The sequence below is a fragment of the Ornithorhynchus anatinus genome, chromosome 16 (genome assembly GCF_004115215.2).
Source record: "Ornithorhynchus anatinus isolate Pmale09 chromosome 16, mOrnAna1.pri.v4, whole genome shotgun sequence".
Taxonomy (NCBI): Eukaryota; Metazoa; Chordata; class Mammalia; order Monotremata; family Ornithorhynchidae; genus Ornithorhynchus; species Ornithorhynchus anatinus.
The window spans coordinates 18,379,888-18,398,575 of NC_041743.1; the positions used below are offsets into that span (position 1 = coordinate 18,379,888).

At 44.8% G+C, this 18,688-nt stretch overlaps 1 protein-coding gene across 6 annotated transcripts in view; it reads left to right on the forward strand.

Annotated features, from left to right (window-relative positions):
• Positions 1–395: 395 nt before the first annotated feature.
• Positions 396–18,688, forward strand: part of PLEKHA1 (pleckstrin homology domain containing A1) — a 67,649-nt gene continuing 49,356 nt past the window's right edge. For 2 of the 6 annotated variants that reach the window (XM_039914285.1, XM_029080560.2), the window contains exon 1: positions 15,297–15,661. The gene's annotated coding sequence lies outside the window, so the exon portion shown is untranslated. Of the gene's footprint in view, positions 469–15,296; positions 15,662–18,688 lie in introns of those variants that run through there. The other 4 variants (XM_029080562.2, XM_029080557.2, XM_029080558.2 and 1 more) reach the window with 3 other exon arrangements.

Sequence of the window (18,688 nt, forward strand, 5' to 3'; positions counted from 1 at the left end):
TGCGCAGAGCGGGCCGGCCGCTCCGTCTGGGACGGCCGTGGAGGAGCGGGGAGGATCGGTGCTCTGCCGGCGCCGCTGAAGCCGCCGTCCGGAGGGGAGCGGAGGGGAGCGCACCGCACCGCACCGCGCAGCACAAGCTCCTGACGGGGGAAGAGGAGTCCAGAGGAGGGTGGGGGCCGAGCGACCCCGGGGGGGGGGCCGGCCAGGGGTGGTACCCGCCGCTGCACGGGCCCGGCCGGTCCTGCGGCCGGTCCTGCGGCCGGTCCTGCGATCGGTCCTTCGGCCGGTCCCGCGGGCGCCGCCGGGCCGGAGCCGCCGTCCGTCCCGCGGGGAGCCCCTGGGGGCCCGGGCCGGAGCCCCCCGCCCACCTCCCCGCCCCCCGGGCCGCTCCTCCCCTGGGCCCCTCCGCTCCCCCCTCTCCGGACACCCCGCAGCCTCCCCACCGCACGGCCCGCTCCTCTGCACACAGTAAGCGCCCCATCAATACCCTTACTCCTAAGAAAATCTTCCTTAGGCGCCTCAGGGATTAAAAACGGACTCTTTAATAATAATAATGTTGGTATTTGTTAAGCGCTTCCTACGTGCAGAGCACTGTTCTAAGCGCTGGGGATGATCCAGGGTCATCAGGTGGTCTCCCAGTCTTCATCCCCATTTTCCAGATAACAAAGTTGGTATTTGTTAAGCGCTTACTACGTGCAGAGCACTGTTCTAAGCGCTGGGGGAGATCCAGGGGCATCAGGTGGTCTCCCAGTCTTCATCCTCATTTTCCAGATAACAAAGTTGGTATTTTTTAAGCACTTCCTATGTGCAGAGCACTGTTCTAAGCGCTGGGGGAGATCCAGGGGCATCAGGTGGTCCCCCAGTCTTCATCCCCTTTTTCCAGATGAGGGAACTGAGGCCCAGAGAAGTGAAGTGACTCGCCCACAGTCACACAGCTGACAAGGGGCAGAGTCGGGATTCGAACCCATGACCTCTGGCTGACAACCCGGGCTCTTGCCACTGAGCCACACTGCTGCTTTCCGCCTCGGGAGTCTCTTTTTATCAATAATGTCTACAGATCTATCATTCTATTGATTGATATCACTGCTGCTGATGCCCCTCGCCTTCTCTTGCTGTCTCCCCCCTTCCAGTCCGAGAGTCCGTTGTGGCTGGGGATGATGATGATGATGACAACGATTTGTCTTTTTTGGGGGGTATTTGGTAAGCGCTTACTATGTACAGAGCACGGTTCTAAGCGCTGGAGGAGATACAGGGTTATCAGGTGGTTCCCCGTGAGGCTCCCGGTCTTCATCCCCGTTTTACGGATGAGGGAACTGAGGCACAGAGAAGTGACTTGCCCACAGCCACACAGCTGACAAGCGCTTCCTATGTGCGGAGCACTGTGCCAAGCACTGGGAGGGTTACAAGGCGATCAGGTTGTCCCACGTGGGGCTCACAGTCTGCATCCCCATTTTCCAGGTGAGGTGACCGAGGCCCAGAGAAGCGAAGGGACTTGCCCAAAGGCACACAGCTGACCAGAGATGGAGGTGGGATTAGAACCCAGGACCCCCGACTACCAAGCCCGAGCTCTTGCCACCGAGCCGCGCTGCTTCTCAGCGTGAGAAATGATCTCTCTTTGCCGAATTGTATTTACCCAAGCGCTCCGGATAGTGCTCAGCGTCCAGTAAGCGCCCAGTAAATGCGGTTGAATGAATGAGTCAGAGGTCGCGGGTTCTAATCCCGGTGCCGCCACTTGTCAGTTGGGTGACTCAGGGCAAGGCGCTGCTCGGGGCCTCAGTGACCTCATCTGTAAAATGGGGATGAAGACTGAGCCCCATGTGGGACAACCTGTTAACCTTGCAACTACCTTAGTGCTTAGAACGGTGCTTGGCGCATAGTAAGCGCTTAACAAATGCCATCATCATCATTATTGTTGTTGTTATTAGTACGGGAACGAAGATTTCAGCAGAGGCTTTGTAGAGAGATGCCTGTCAAACAGGGTGTCGCCTACCCCTACAAGGTGAGTTCAGAAAGGGGCCCTCGACGCAGAGATACACGATCCGAATCGTACTTTCCAAGGGCTTAGTCAGTGCTCTGCACACTGCTCTGCTCTGCACAGGGTAAACCCTCAATAACTACCATTGAGTGGACCTTCAGAAGCAGCGTGGCTCAGTGGAAAGAGCCCAGGCTTAGGAGTCCGAGGTCATGGGTTCTAATCCCTGCTCCGCCACCTGTCCGTTGTGTGACTTTGGGCAAGTCACTTCACTTCTCGTTGCCTCAGTTACCCCATCTGCAAAATGGGGATTAAGACCGTGAGCCTCACGTGGGACCACCTGATTACCCTGTTTCTCCCCCAGCGTGTAGAACAGTGATCAACACATAGTACGTGCTTAACAAATACCAACATTATTATTATCTTGGAAAGGAAACCGGTCCCATCATCTTATTGGAATCGGATCTACTGGGAAGCTGGTCGGAAGTCCATTGGATTTTGTATCTCCAGGAGCCATCTTAAGTGGGTCGAGAGATTTTTTTTATTTCTCCGAGAAACTGGGGATTTGGAGGAAAAAAGTTGGACATGTGAAACGGGGCCTTCCTGGTGGTGGACTGCTCATGGTTCATTAGGAAGGAAACGGGTTGCCAAGCTCAGTTTCCCCAAGAAGGAAATGTCCAAGAATTCAAACTGGATGGCATTTCATTCCTGAAGGAGGGGTGCATGAGGAGAGACGATTTGGTGGGGGAGATTTGGTGATTCTTTTTCCCAAACCTCCCACTCGCCCACCTCCTTCCCCTTTTCTTTCATTCCAAGCGACTGTCACTTTGGATGCTCTCCTTCCTGCTGTGGCTTCTTTGCCTCCCTCACCCTCCATTGGCCCCCGCGTTCAGGAAAGTTGAGTTCTTTTAACTTTTGCGAAGAAAGTGACCTTTTAAAATGAGTTTCATGGATTTGGCACTCTGTTCAACCGGTTTTGGTTTTGGTAAATCCCAGAATTTGTAGCCAGTCGTCTTCAGAATAGTTAACATTGTATTTCTCTCGAGGTTGTATTAATCGTGTTGAATCCAGTCGTGCTACTTTCTCATCGGTAACGAGGGAAAATATTTTTTACTCATCAAACTATCACTTTTCTTTTTTATTTTGCCTGTGTGTCAGTGGGTTTATTCACATTGGGTTTTAAATACTTTAAAAATCTACGTTCAGTGAATTAATTTCGACAGAACAGATGCCCTGTGCCCTAAGGCAATTTCAGTGTGTGTACTGGAGTGTGAGAGAAGTAATTTCAAGCAGAAATTCCCGAAATATAGTTGTCTTCCACCTATCCTGCTTTATTATCATTAGGTCAATTCATTCATCTTAAAGCTCTAAACACTGGCTTAATTTTTTTTTTTTTAGTTTCTAAGAATGTTTGATGCCTAATTTAGCTTACTTTGCTGCATGGAATCAGGGCATTACGTCACCCTTGCAACTTGAGTAACATAATTTCAGTAAACCTAAGAATTAGCTTCATCTGCAGTTAAAAATGTTTTTACCTTTTAATTTTAATCTTGCAAATTTTTGCATTGTATCGGGGGGGGGGGGAGCTTCAGTAGCAGAAGTCTCCCTTTCCCAGTTTAGATTATCTATACCTATTCCTTTGTATTGTATCTTTATAAGCACATAGTCCTCTGCACACAGAAAATGCTCAGTATATTGTCTCAATTGCTGAAAATACAATAAACACCACAAAAGGTTCTTTTCAGTAATGTAATATTGTTGGGCCTTTTTTAAAGAGCATGAGGCCATCTAGCTGTTCCTAAAATTTCAGCGATCAGGCAAATGCTGATATTTTATTATAATGATGGTATTTGTTAAGTGCTTACTATGTGCCACTCACTGTTTTAACCACTGGGAGAGATACAAGGTCATCAGGTTGTCCCAGGTAGGGCTCACTGTATTAATCCCCATTTTAGAGATGAGGTAACTGAGGCACAGAGAGGTTAAGTGACTTGCTCAAAGACACAGAGTTGACAAGTGACAGAGGCAGGATTAGAACCCACGACCTCTGACTCCCAAGCCTGGGCTCTTTCCACTAAGCCACTCCTGCTGCTTTGTTGTGTGCCAAGCACTGTGCTGAATGGAGCAGACACAGACCTTGACCTAAGTGGGGCTCACAGTCAACGAGAGGAGATCTATTTTGTTCCCATTTAAAAATGAGGAAACTGAAGCGAGTTAAGTGACACAGAACAGGTCACAGAACAGGCAAATGACGGAACCCAGACTAGAAGTTGGGTCTCCTGACTTCCGGACCCGTTCCCTTTTCACCAGGCCGTGCTACCTCTTTGCCTTTATTTTCCAAAATAATTGTATTATTTCAGAACTGGAGTAGTCTTATTACAAGTTGGATATCTTCTTTGAAAAATGATTTATTTAACCATACAGAGCTATTAAATTATAGGACAGCATAGCCTAATAATGGAAGGAACACAAGCCTGGGAGTCAGAGGACTTGGGTTCTAATTCTCCTACCAGGTTCCTGTTGTATGACATGGGGCAAGTCACAGCTTCTCTGGCCTCAGTTTCCTCATTTATAAAATAGGGATTCAATTCTTGTTTCAGTCAGTGATATTTATTGAGTGCTTACTGTGTGCAGAGTACTGTATTAAGCGCTTGGGTGAATACAGTATAACACAACTGATAGACACGTTCCCTGCCCACAAGGAGCTTATAGTCTAGCTACTTCCCTGCCGTTTAGCTTATCTTAACCTCAGTTTCCTCAGCTCTAAAATGGGGATTCAGTACTTGTTCTCCCTCCTACATAAACTGTGAGTCCTATGTGGGACAGGGACTGTTTCTGACCTGATTAACTTGAACCTATCTCAGCGTTTAGAACAATGCCGGACACATAGCATTTAACAAATACAATAATAAAAATAATAAATGTGATCTTTATAATGAAAATAGCTTTGAAGCTAATTTTTTTTTCATGGTGGTTTTTTTAGGGGGGCAGGGGCCGTTTAGGTAGTACTTAAGCATTTACTATGTGCCAAGTACTGTTCTAAGCGATGGGGTAGATGCAAGTTAATCAGAAGGACATAGCCGAAGTCCCACATGGGGCTCGCAGCCCTAATCCCCATTTTACAATGACTTAACTGAGACACAGAGAAGTGAAGTGACTTGCCCAAGGTCACACGGCAGACAGGCAGCGGAACCGGGATTAGAACTCAGTTACTTCTGACCTCCAGATCCTTAATGGCGTTGCCATAATAGCTCTGTAGATCTAATTTAAATGTTTGTATCATTTTGAGAATGGGAAAGATAAGTGGTCTCTGGAAAGAATAGAGAAAATTTTCAAAATGAATAGTGTGATACTAGATAACAGATAGTCATCTTAGCATCTAGATTAGGTGGCAGGTACTATTTCATCCTCACTGTTGGACTTTTTTTAACCTTTAACCTCAGGCTACCAATTTTTTTTAGACATTTGTTAAACGTTTACTCTGTGCCAGGCCCTGTACTAAGCGCTGAGGTAGAATCAAGATAGGGTGGACACAGTCCATTTCCCACATGGGAGGGGTCACAGTCTTAGTCCCCATTTTACAGATGAAGTAATAATAATGTTGGTATTTGTTAAGTGCTTACTATGTGCAGAGCACTGTTCTAAGCGCTGGGGTAGATACAGGGTAATCAGGTTGTCCCACGTGAGGCTCACAGTTAATCCCCATTTTACAGATGAGGTAACTGAGGCACAGAGAAGTTAAGTGAATTGCCCATAGTCAAACAGCTGACAAGTGGCAGAGCTGGGATTCAAACCCATGACCTCTGACGCCCAAGCCCGGGCTCTTTCCACTGAGCCACGCTGCAGGCACAGACAAGTGAAGTGACTTGCCCAAGGTCACACGGCAGACAAGTGATAGAGACAAGGTTAAAACCCAGGTCTTTTGATTCCCAGGCCCATGCTCTTTCCACTAGGCCACACTCCCTCTTATTTATTGATAAGTATCTTCACAGTGCCCTTTGATTTCAGATAATAGCTTGTACCTGTCCTACTAATGCAAATGCTTAAATTAATAACCATTTGAGTATCATAATTAAAATGCATTATCTAGTACCAGCACTCAACTTTGTGGGCAATCACCAACTCAGTTTCCTAGGAGATGTTTATAATTTATCAAAGTTTTTTAAATATGGGAATATAAGAATATTTTATTTTTAAGGAATACTAGGAAGCAGAGCAACCCCTTTCACTTTTATCACACAAAATGAATAACTGAAATTGTTCAAATTTAATTTTTTTTTGGCTTTTGACCCCATTTATATTCACAAGCCTTTTGAAGATGAGCCATGTATAATAAAAAAAATCAGAAATTTGGCTTTCAGACTCTTGAAATACTACTTGCCTGAAAATTTTTGATAGACTTAACACTGCTGTATTTGGGATGAGTGTTTAAATCTGAATGGAATACATTTCTCTTGGAAATAAGATCTTCCTTTTAATGCTAGTTCAGGCAGCAGGAATTTATACTTTTAAGAAGGAAGCTTTTTAAAAACTGTTGCCCCTGAAAATTCTTTTCCCTGTAAATTTTATAAGAATGTGTGGTTTTATTTTTTAGGAGTTAAACACGTCTCTTTTACCTTGTACTCTAATTTTTATGTGAAGCTTACCTCTGGAAACCTTTTTTTTCCTGTTTAGCAAGGTGCTTTGAATTAAGACTATAAATTACTGGCCAATTTTTTAGTATTTCCTGTTATATTTTACCTTGAAAGATCGCTTTGGGTTGAAATGAGTTATGAGCCCGAAAAAAACTGAAATTACTTTTAAGGGTGGTCTATTTGAAGTGCTAATGAAATATTGTTTAATGTAGATTTTTTTCTCTCCCCCCCCCGCCGCCTTTTATTTAGGTTGTATTGGGGTGGAAGATCTCCAAATAAGTCCCTCTTTTACAATAGAAGTGATACTAATGATTGCATATAGTACCTTTCCACCTGAGCTGATATTGAATTGTTGCTCCTAAGGTGGAATTAATAATAATAATAATGTTGGTATTTGTTAAGCCCTTACTATGTGCAGAGCACTGTTCTAAGCACTGGGGAAGATACAAGGTAATCAGGTTGTCCCACATGAGGCTCACAGTTTTAATCCCCATTTTACAGATGAGGTAACTGAGGCACAGAGAAGTTGTGACTTGCCCACAGTCACACAGCTGATAAGTGGCAGATCCGGGAATCGAACTCATGACCTCTGACTCCCAAGCTCTTGCTCTTTCCACTGAGCCATGCTGATATACCCTATTAAATGTCAAATTGGGGCCTCTAATCCACTTCTGAATATTTAAAGAATGTCTTTTAAGAAGGAAAGAGCCCAGTTCTCTGAGTTTCAGCTAGAGATATCCGTTTTTTCATGCGCCAATCTCTTGCATAGCAATCTGTGACTTCTTATACAAACCTGTTGGTTGAGTACTGTTTACTGTATGACAGTTACTTCTATCCCAATGCATATTTTATTTCTATTGCAAAACTGAGAGGTTATGATTTACTCAAGGTTATTTAGTCAGTATCACATATCTGTGAAAACACACTTGTGACCTAAGTAGTATCATCTCTTAACATCTTAAAATGCATTTTCGTAATATAACTGCTTCAGCTACATCCCTAAGGGTGATTAAAAATTAGGGTGTGTAGTTTAGTAAAAGATTCAGAAGTAAATAGTGGAATTATCTGGATTTTCCTCAAATAAAAACAGTTTGTGGTAGCTTGAAAATCTTTTTTAATGCTTTTTTTGCAACAAAATGATTAGGATTTGCCATCTAAGAATTTTAATATGGTAATTTAAGGAATAAGAGGAACAAAAGTAACCGATAAATTTAGAACTTGGGACTGTGTTTCATATATGTTACGTGCAAAGCAGTGAATACTATCCAAATCATTTTGAACTATTTTATTTCAGTTATGAATATGAACCTGCATTGATTTTTTTACAAAATGAAATTAAAACTTCATGCACTTATTTACAGCCCTGCTTTTAATGTTTCCAAATACTTGTCATTTAAAAATCCTTTGTCCTAGTAGGTGAAATTCCAGTAAAATTCATTATTTTACACCCAGTTCTTCTAAAACCTGAAGGTTACGCCCAGCACTTAGGACAATGTGAGGTACATAGTAGGCACTTAATAAGTACCATTATTATTATTATTGAGAAGCCTGCATGAAGGAATCTCTGATTTAATTCTCACCTGTTCTGGTGCCTTGCACCTACATACAAATCTTTCAAATGACACCAGGGTGCACTGTATCCAAACAGGCCTGAAATATCAGACAAACATTCCTTAATTCCCTGGCCAGGAATTTCCAGCCTGCTTGTACCATTTTCCACTCTGCCATGCCAGAAATTTTAAAAGCTGTGCCGGGCACTGGGTAGAGGACAGCTGCAAGGCCACCCCAGCCCTGCCCCCAGCCCTGGGCAGCACTTACCTAGGGAGTGCCTGGCCGATATAATGATGATGGCATTTGTTAAGCGCTTACTATGTGCAACGTGCTGTTCTAAGCGCTGGGGAGGATACGGGGTGATCAGCTGTCCCAAGTGGGCCTCACAGTCTTATTGCCCATTTTACAGTTGAGGTACCTGAGGCACAGAGAAGTGAATGACTTGCTCAAAGTCACACAGCTGACGAGCGGCGGAGCCGGGATTTGAACCCATGACTTTCCACTTTCCCTCTTTCCACTGAGCCACGCTGCATCTATAGAATGAAGAGGATCCCTCACAGTCATATATAGAGAGCTCTGGACATCCTTAGACCGTGCTGACCCCAAATTCAAAGCCTCCAGTGGTTACCCATTCCTCTTTATCATCCTGAAATTCTCGGCCGTTGGCTTTTAAGCACCAAAAGACCTCTCCTGCTCCTTTCTTCCATAAACCCTAGCTTCCACTCTTTGTTTTTCTTGGGCTAACCTACTCACCGTGTCTCATTTTCCCTGTCATCAACTTGCTCCCTCCCTACCCGAAACCCCCTCTCCCTTCACATATCTGACGGACCACAGGTCTCCCCATCTTCCAAGCCCCACGAAAATCACACCTCCTCCTTGAGGCCTTCCTCCATTAATCTCTCACCTCTCCACTTTTTATCCCCCACCTGTCACTTTGGACTTTCTGCACCATGGTACAGGTCTTCAAACACAACCAGTTCTTTCCCCTTCTCTGTAGTTTATCTTAATGACTGTCTTCCTCCTAGATTGTAAAATCCTGGAGGGTAAAGATCGCGTCTTCTAATTCTATGGTACTCTCCCAACAAGCACTTAGTACGGTAGAGTGAATAGGTTGGCATTTGGGGCGTGAAGTATGTGCTCGGCTGCAGTGGGAATGAGTGAGGTTAAGCAGGGCCACAAGAGTTGACTGTTGCTTATTTCTCTCCTGGCAAGCAGAAACTCCTGACTGTTGGCTTCAAGGCACCCAACCAGTTCTTGACATCATCAGATACCGTCACCACCTAAAATCGCCCCTGTGCCACCTCAATCCCTCCCCCTTCCGGCCCCCTCTTCAACTCTCCCATCTTTCCCAGCAGTTTCTCCAGAGGAGGTCTCCTGCCTCCTCTCAAAAGCCACCCCCTCCACGTGCGCAGTGAATCCAGTTCCCTCACACATTATCAAAACTCTCATCCCTTCTTTTCTTCTCTCCCTGACAGCCATCTTCAACCGTTTGCTCTCCAGTGGCTCGTTCTCCACTGCTTTCAAACATGCCCCCATCTCCCCTATCTTAAAAAAAAAAAAACCCCTCCCTCAACCCCATGGCTCCCTCCAGTTATCTCCCCATCTCCCCCCTAACATTCCTCCCCAAGACCCTTGAGCGAGTTGTCTCCCCACGTCGTCTCAATTTCCTCTCTTCCAATTCTCTCCTTGACCCCTTCAATCTGACTTCTGTCCCCTTCACTCCACAGAAACCACCGTCCTAAAGGTCACCAGTGACCTCCTTCTTGACAAATTCAGTGGCCTCTACTCTGTCCTAATCCTCCTTGACCTCTCAGCTGCCTTGGACACCATGGAATAACCCCTTCTCCTGGAAACGATATCCAATCTTGGCTTCACTGAATCTGTCCTCTTCTGGTTCTCCTCTTATTCCTCTGGCCGTTCATTCTCAGTCTCCTTTGCGGGCTCCTCCTCTGCTCCCACCCCCTAACTGTGGGAGTCACTGAAGGTTCAGTTTTGGGTCCCCTTCTATTCTCTCTTTACACCCACCCTTTAGGAGAACTCATTCGCTCCTATGGCTTTAACTACCATCGCTAGGCAGATAATACCAAAATCTACATCTCCAGTCCTGATCTCTCTCCCTCTCTCCATTCTGGCATCTCCTCCTGCCTTCAAGACATCTGTTTCGGCCAAGACATCACTCTTTCCTGAACTCCGCTGTTCAGTTTTGGCTCCTCTCCATCCACTTGCTCTTTGAGACCAGGGAATGTGTCTACCAACTCTGTCGTATTGAATTTTCCCAAGCACTTGGTACAGTGCTCTGCCCACAGTAAGCACTCAATAAACGCCATTGATTTGCTTTGATTGGTTGAAGCACTGGGCAGGGACTGAGGAGCCAGAATTCAAGTTGACACAGGACTTGGGAAAGGAGCATAGCAGGGATAGATTGGGAGAGGAAAAAGAGAGATTCAGTATTGATATTCTGCTCATGTTCCCATTTTCTTTCTCTACTCTCCTGTCATCTAGAATCAAAATCAGAAGCCAGTACTTGCTAGACGTCTTCTGCCATGTTCTCTATTGTAGCTCTGGCTTAGGCCTTAGGAAACTGAAGTAGTTACCGTGGAAATCATACCACTGGGATTCCAGCCTAGTCTGAGGTTGGCTCATTCTTTTACATCCTTGCCTGCAGGTGGGATTAAGGACTGGGTCTGAATCTGGTGAGTGAAGAGGTCAATTAACTGCTCCATAACTTTTGCATTACATTGGTTTCAAAAGTGGTTGGCAATAATACATTTTGAATTAGAATATTCAAGGTTAAAATTGCGGTGGAGCTGAACATTCATTGTGCATGTGCAGTATAGCTTCACCAGAATTCTAAACTGGGATGTAGTTTTAACTGCCCATTAGGAACCATGCTTCAGATCCTCCTCCTGTTTTTGTAGGCCAAGGTTTAGCCATCAACCCATCCATCTTTCAGATGTTAGTTTGGTGACTTGAACGTTTTTAGTGCCAAGGGAACCTGGGAGTGGAGCCAGGTCAGTTGAAGAGGCTGCAAAGTGTAGTCTGATCAATGGCTTAAACTCATTAGGTCCTTCTTTTGGAAAAATGACTGCAGAATAAAGGCTTAACTGTTCTGCTATTTCCAGGCTCCCAAAGTGCTGCTTCTGATTTTCAGCCCCACAATGCTAAAAGGATCCTGACATCTTGAGGTGGCAAGGAGAAAAGAGGGATAAAGGTCAATATGGTTGAAAAGAGCATAGAGATTGAATGGGCAAATCAGGATTAGACCTGAAGGCTTGACTTGCCAAGATTAGAAAGTTGCACTGCTGATGTTGAGTGTGTAACCGTCTCACATACAGTTATAGGAAAGCTGTAGGTTTGTGTTGTGGAGTTGTATTAAGAATATCACATAAAGTGTGGTTTTCAGATAATGTAAGAAATTTAGTTCCTCAAATGTAGGCGATGATATACACAGCCCTTATATGGCCATATTTTCACCATGGATTTCCTTGAAGTATGAGTAAATGAAACTTGGAAGCCTGAGATCGAAGAGCCTGTTGAGATATGAACACTCAATTCTGTTATAACATATGCTTTCATTACACATTTTTACAGGAACACTCAAAGATAGATATGGGAATGTTCCTCTGACAATATGTGCCTATTTGGACACATTGCAATATGTTACCCTTTTGCCTGCTGGTGTTTGATCCAGGTATAGCACAAGCAGAGTGTTGCAAGAATGCAGCACCTGTATTATAGAAGAACTGGGTGAATCCAGATTACGCTTTTAGAGATGATGATGATGATGGTATTTGTTAAGCACTTACTATGTGTCAAGCACTGTTCTAAGTGCTGGGGAAGATACAAATGAATCAGGTTGGTTTTACATAGGCTTCTTTGTGTGTAATCTACCGATGGTGAATTTGAGGGCAGGAGGATGAAGATAGAGAATGGAAGGGTCAGGGCTAAAAGAATCTTTTAATACATTAGCTATAAATTGAGTTGAAAGAAAAACATATTGGGGTAAAAAGGTGGCATATAGAATTGCTTCAGAATCAATCAGTGGTATTTACTGATCATTTACTGTGTACAGAGCACTGTGTACCAAGTGTGTGGGAAAGTACAATGCAACAGAGTTGGTAGACACATTCCCTGACCACAAGGAGTTTACAATCCGGGGGCGGGGGAGGTAGATATTAAATGAATTACAGATATGTACATAAGTGCTGTGGGGCTGAGGGTGGGGTGAATGCCAGTTAAAAGAACAGGGAGTAAAGGAAAGAGGGGTTAATTGGGGAAGGTCTCTTGGAGCAAATGTGATTTTTTAATACGGCTTTAAAGGTGGGGAGAATGGTGGACTGTCACATTATAGAGGGAAAGGGAATTCCAGGTTAGAGGGAGGACAGTGGCAAGAGTTGGAAAGCGAGGTAGATGAGATCGAGGCACAGTGAACAACCTGGCACTAGAAGAGCAAAGTGTGCCGACTGGGTTGAAGTAGGATATCAACAAGGTAAGGTGGGGGAAAGTTAATTGAGAGTGTTAAAGCCAATGGCAAGGAATTTTTGTTTGATACAGAGTTGGATGGGCAACCACTGGAGATTCTTAAAGAGTGGGGAGATGTGGACTGAAAGGGTTTTTTGGTTTTTTTTAGAAAAATGATCCAATGAAGTATGCACTTGAGTTGGGGGTGATGAGAAGCAGGGAGGTCAGCAAGGAGGCTGCTGCAGAAGTCAAGGCAGGATGTAAATGATAGGATCAGCGTCCAATTTAGATGGAAAGAGCAGATTTTAGAGATGTTGTGAAGATAGAGCCAAGAGGATTTAGTAATAGATTGAATATGTGGGTTGAGTGAGAGAGATGAGTCGAGGATAACTGCAAATTTAAGGGCATATGAGAAAGGGAGGATGGTGGTGTTCCTTACAGTGATGGGAAAGATGAGGAGGACAGAGTTTAGGTAGGAAGATGAGTTCTGTTGTGGATATGTTTACTTTGAGATGTCAGTGGGACATCCAGATAGAAATGTCCTGAAGGCAGGAAGGAGGAATTGTGAAACTGCAGAGAAGAAGAGAGGACTGGGCAGGAGAGAGAGATTTGGAAATCATCTGCAGAGAAATAGTAGTTGAAGCCATGGGAGTGAATGAGTTCTCCAAGGGGGTGTGTGTAGATGGAGAATAAAAGAGGATCCAAAACTGGGCCTTGAGGGACTTCCACTGATAGAGTCTGGGAGATAGAGAGGAGCCTGCAAAAGAGATTGAGAAGGAGCGGTCAGAGGGATAGGAGGAGACCCAGGAGAGGACAGTGGCAGAGAAGCCAAGGTTGGATAATGTTTCAGGGAGAAGGGGTTGGTCCACGGTGTTGGAGGCAGCAGAAGAGATCGAGGAGGATTAGGTTGGAGTAGAGGCCATTGGATTTGGCAAGAAGGAGATCATTAGTGACTTGAGAGGGTAGTTTCAGTGGAGCGAAAGGTGGAAGCCAGATTGGAGGGGGTGAAGGAGGGAACTGGAAGAGGAAGTGGAGACAGCCGGGGTAGGCAACTCGCTCAAGGAGTGGGGAGAGGAGTTATAGGAAGGAGATGGGGTGATAACTGGAGGGATCTGTGGGGTCAAGGGAGAGACAGAAGTGTGTTTGAAAGCAGTGAGGAAGAAGCTATTGGCAAGTGAACAGTTAAAGATGGCAGTCGTGTCTGGATAAGGTGTGAAGAGATGATGTTAGGTGAGCAGGTGGAGGAGATCGATTTTGAAAGTAGGTGAGAGGTCTCCTTTTGAGATACTGCTGGAAAAGATGGGAGAGTTGAAGAGGGCGCAGGAAGAGGATGAGACTGGAGATGAATGGGGAATTTTAGGGAGAACACACATGATTTCAATTTTATCGATAAAGTTCGTGGCCAGGTCATTAGGGGAAAGAGATGTTTGGGGCAGGAGATGGAGATTTGAGTGAGGAGTTAAAAACCTGAAACAGCTGGCATGGTCAGTGGTTATGGGACTCAATAACGATATACAAGTATTGTCAGGCAGAGGAGAGGGAAAAATTAAAGCACATGAGGATGAATTTGAGATAGCTGTCAGCCAGGTTTCTAGTTTTCAGCCAGCTGAGCTTTGCAGCTTGAGCACAGGAGTGGAGCGTGCATACTGTGGTGGTTATGCAGGGTTTTGGGTTAGTGGTATGAGATCTGTAGAGGGACGGGGGCGAGGGAATTCAGTGGACAGGGCAATATTGAGGTTGTCAGTTTGTGTGTTGAGAAGGTAGTTTGGGTATGGAGACCAAATGGGAAGCAGCATGGCATGGTGGATGGAGCCCGGACCTGGGAGTCAGAAGGTTGTGGATTCTAATACCGGCTCTGCCAGTCATCTGCTTTGTGACCTTGGACAAGTCCTTTACTTCTGTGTCTGTTACCTCCTCTGTAAAATGGCGACTAAGGCTGTGAGCCCCACATGGGACAGGGACTGTGGCCAACCCGATTTTCTTGTATCTTTCCCCAGTGCTTAGTACAATGCCTGGCACATAGTAACTGCTTAACAAATACCGTAATTATTATTAAATGAGGCATGATGACTCGAGACAGTTGGAGGGGATCAAAAGGTCGGAGGTCCCTGTGGGGGAACAGGACAGATTTTCAGGGATTGAGCGTGTGAGAGAGAAGGCAGAGTATGGTCAGATTGAGGGATGTCAAAATTGGTGAGGATTCAGATTGTACAGTGATTAGAGATGATGAGATTGAGCATGTGTCCAAGTTGGTGAGTGGGTGAAGGTAGGTACAAGCTAATCAGGTAGGGCACAGTCCCTGTCCTACGTGGGACTCTTAGTCCAAGTAGGAGGGAGAACAGGTATTTAATCTCCATTTTCCAGTTGAGGAACCTGAGACACAGAGAAGCAAAGTGACTTTCCCAGTGCCACACAGCAAGCCGTTGGCAGAGCCGGGATTAAAACCAGGTTCTCTGACTCCCAGACCATGGCCTCTTTAGGCCACGCTGCTTCTAGTGAGAGTTCTTCCGGTAATAAAGAATATTGTTTAACGTGTGCTCCCTAATCAGAATCTGGCTGTAGGCCACAAAATGGCCTCATAGACATGATTTTTGCTTCACTTTGGATTATTCAGGATAAATTCCAGAACAGCCTACAGTGTTCCTAGCCGTTAAACGGCCACTTGACACCTTCAAGTGGGGCTGGACCGTGGGTACTGCTGAGTAAGTTTGGTTGTCTTGTAAGACATCCTCCAGAAATACCACAATGTTAGAGCTACTGTCTCAGAGTTGAGGGTACTTTATCAAACCTTCCCCATCACTAAAAGGGTAAACCGTAACAGGTCTAGGCTCCTTAACATGAACAAGTTGAAGTCTTCGCAGAAGGATAAAATCTGTCAATTTATGATCTTCACACAATCTAGTGAAAAGACAGCAGTGAGTTGTCTTTCTCAGAATGACTGGAAGTTAGATGTCGCCACCGATTTTTTTCAAAATACTGAGCTTTATATTTGAGAGTGTTAAAGGATCACGGGACAGAAAGAAGTTAGAACATCTATAGAGAGGTGAGTTTTTTATTCCCTTTTCGTTCTCTGTTTTCTGTTTATTTTGAATTTTTGCATCCCAATCAGGAAAAATTAGTTCAGCATTGATTATTCTTAGAAGGATGTGAACAAATTCTTCCCAGATGTGAAGATTTAGCTTAGAGATAACGATGTTGTAGTGAGCAATTTTACATGCCACTTTCTTGCTAGTTTTTATTTTTTGACAAGTTAGAGCTAACTTTTCTTTTCCAAGAACAAACCAGAATCTTTCTGTGGGCTACCTTCTGTTAGTTTCCCCTTGGTGTCTGATGTAGGGTCAGGAGAAGCATTAGGAGAGGATTACTGTCTGCTTGTACTTTATCTGTGGCATTTATAAAGAAATGTTGACCCCAGTTTTTTTTCTTGCAGGCGTAAGTGGTGCTGCTTGTGTCTTGGATGGCAGACCCCCGCATAGGTTTAGGTAGCCCACTGGTCTGAACTTACCTCGCTCATTTGTTGGTTTGGGCCAAAAAAGAATTCTGGATTTCAGCCAGGCTCTGATTCCTTTCCTCTAAAAGGCCAATGAGGTTCAGAGAGGTAGGACAAAGTGGCCATCCCACAGCCTTTGAAGATCATTATATTGAAGGGTCAAGGGCCATCAATAGTATAGGGCCAATCAGGGCAGTTGAATTTCAGGGCTCCAGCCCTTTTTTTTTTTTAATGGTATTTGTTAAGCACTTATTAAGTGCCAGGCACTGTATTAAGTTCTGGGGTAGATGCGAGATAATCAGGATGGACACAGTCCATGTCCCACGTGAAGCATGTCTCTCTAGATTGTAAACTCTTTATGGACAGAAACGGGTCTGCTAATCCCGTTGTATTCTCCCAAGCGCTTAGTAGAGATCTCTGCACATCGTAGGAGCTCAGTAAATAGATTGCTTGCTTTAAACATGCTCTGTGCTGCTGTCAATCAACTAGTGGTATTGAGTGCTTACTATGTGTAAAGATTGTACTAAACGTTTGGGAGAGTACAGTACAACAGTTGGTAGAAGCATTCCCTGCCCACAATGTGGAGGAGCAGAGCGGTCTAGTGGAAGAGCACAAGCCTGAGAGTAAGAGGTCATCATCATCATCAGTGGTATTTATTGAGCACTTACTGAGTGCAGAACACTCTACTAAGGGCTTGGATGAGTGCAATACAACAGAGTTGGTAGACATGTTCCCTTCCCACATGAGTTTACAGTTTAGGGGGGAGAATCCTAATCCCAGCGCTGCCACATGGAAACTGTGGGACCTTGGGCAAGTCGCTTCACTTCTCTGTGTCTCAGTTGTCAGCTGTAAAAGGGGGATTAAATCCGAGCCCCCGTGTGGGACATGGACTGTGTCAATCTGATTAGCTTGTATCTATCTACGCCAGTGCGTAGAACAGTGCTTGGTACAAAGTAAACCCTTAAAAACCATTAAAAAAAATGAGTTTACATTTTAGAGGGGAGGACTTAGTACAGTGTTCAGCACACAGTAAGCGCTCAATAAATACGACTGAATGAAGGACGGACAATATAAATTGTAGATATGTACAAAAATGTTGTGGGATGCGTATCAAGTACTTAAGCGAAAAGCAGCATGGCAGAATGGTTAAAGCATGGACCGGGGAGTCAGAGGGTCATAGGTTCTAGTCCTGACTCTACCACTTGTCTGCCATGTGGCCTTGGGCAAGTCACTTCATTTCTCTGTGCCTCAGTTACCTCATCTCCAAAATGGGAATCGAGACTGTGAGCCCCACATGGGACAGGGACCGTGTCCAACCCGATTTGCTTGTTTCCACCTCAGCATTTAGTCCCTGGCAAATAGTAAGTGCTTAACTCTGGTCTGGAATGTATGGAGGGGGAGAGAGTTCCAGGTCAGAGGGAGGATGTGGCAATCCCACTGCTACAGGAGTGAAGTGTGTGGGCTGAGCTGCTGTATTGGAAAATGTGCGAAGTAGTCATCAAATTAGTTCACATGTACTTCTGACATTTTAGGAGGTGCTAAGGGTTGAAGGCCAGGTTCTGGAAAGTGTAAGAAGATATGCAAATGATTATAAACCACTTTAAAAAAAAAAAAACCTCCCCTACCCCCACCCCCCTCTCCAGATACTAATTTTTGAAGTTTAACCATTGGCCTGAAGAAAACAGGAGAAGCAATTTGGCTTCCTGGAAAGAGCACAGGCCTGGGGGTCGGGAGACCTGGATTCTAATCCCAATTCTGCCACTTGCCTGTTATATGACCATGGGCAAAAATCACTTAACTTTTCTCTGCCTCAATTTCCTTATCTGGAAAAATGTAGATTAAATTCTTGTTGTTTTTCCCCCCTTAGACTGTGAACCCCAGGGAGACCAGGGATTATTGGACCTGATTGTCTTCTCTCCATTCCAGTGCTTTATACAGTGCTGAGAACAAATAAAACCCCTTAAAAACCACCACCATCACTATTCTTATTGATGCAATGCCTAGACCTAGCAAACCCTATGCTAGAACTAAGGTTTCAATTTGCTACATGCCTGTGGAACAGTGCCATTATACTATAATCACTTTGCAATTCTGGCAGCGTATATTTAATGGATAGACAAAAAAAAAAGTAGAAAGTTGAATCCCCAAACCCCGGGTGATCTTGGGATAATATAGAGAATGGATCGAACTACAGACTGAACTGATAGTATGCAAAAATAGCTGTTTGCTCAACTTTCTCTAAGGCCATAAAACATTTTTTCAGCAGTTTCAGAAGTTTCATAAACAGGGGAGTTCTGGGCCCTGCAGATGGTTCCCTGAGGGCCTCTTCAACCATCATCTTCCTCTTCCATCTTCCTGCCCAAAACTGTGGGAGCCATGCCTGCTTTCCCAACATTTAGACTACTGGAAAACTTGTGCAGTCTGTGGCAGTTAAGAGATTGCGCTGTTCAGTTTTATTGTTGTCTTTCCTTGGCCTCTTCTTTTAGGTCCCACGTAAGCCGGGGATTGGATCTGAATATCGCCCTGACTTTTTTCCATGTTTAATACAATGCATTATATAGTATAAATGTGTTACAGATG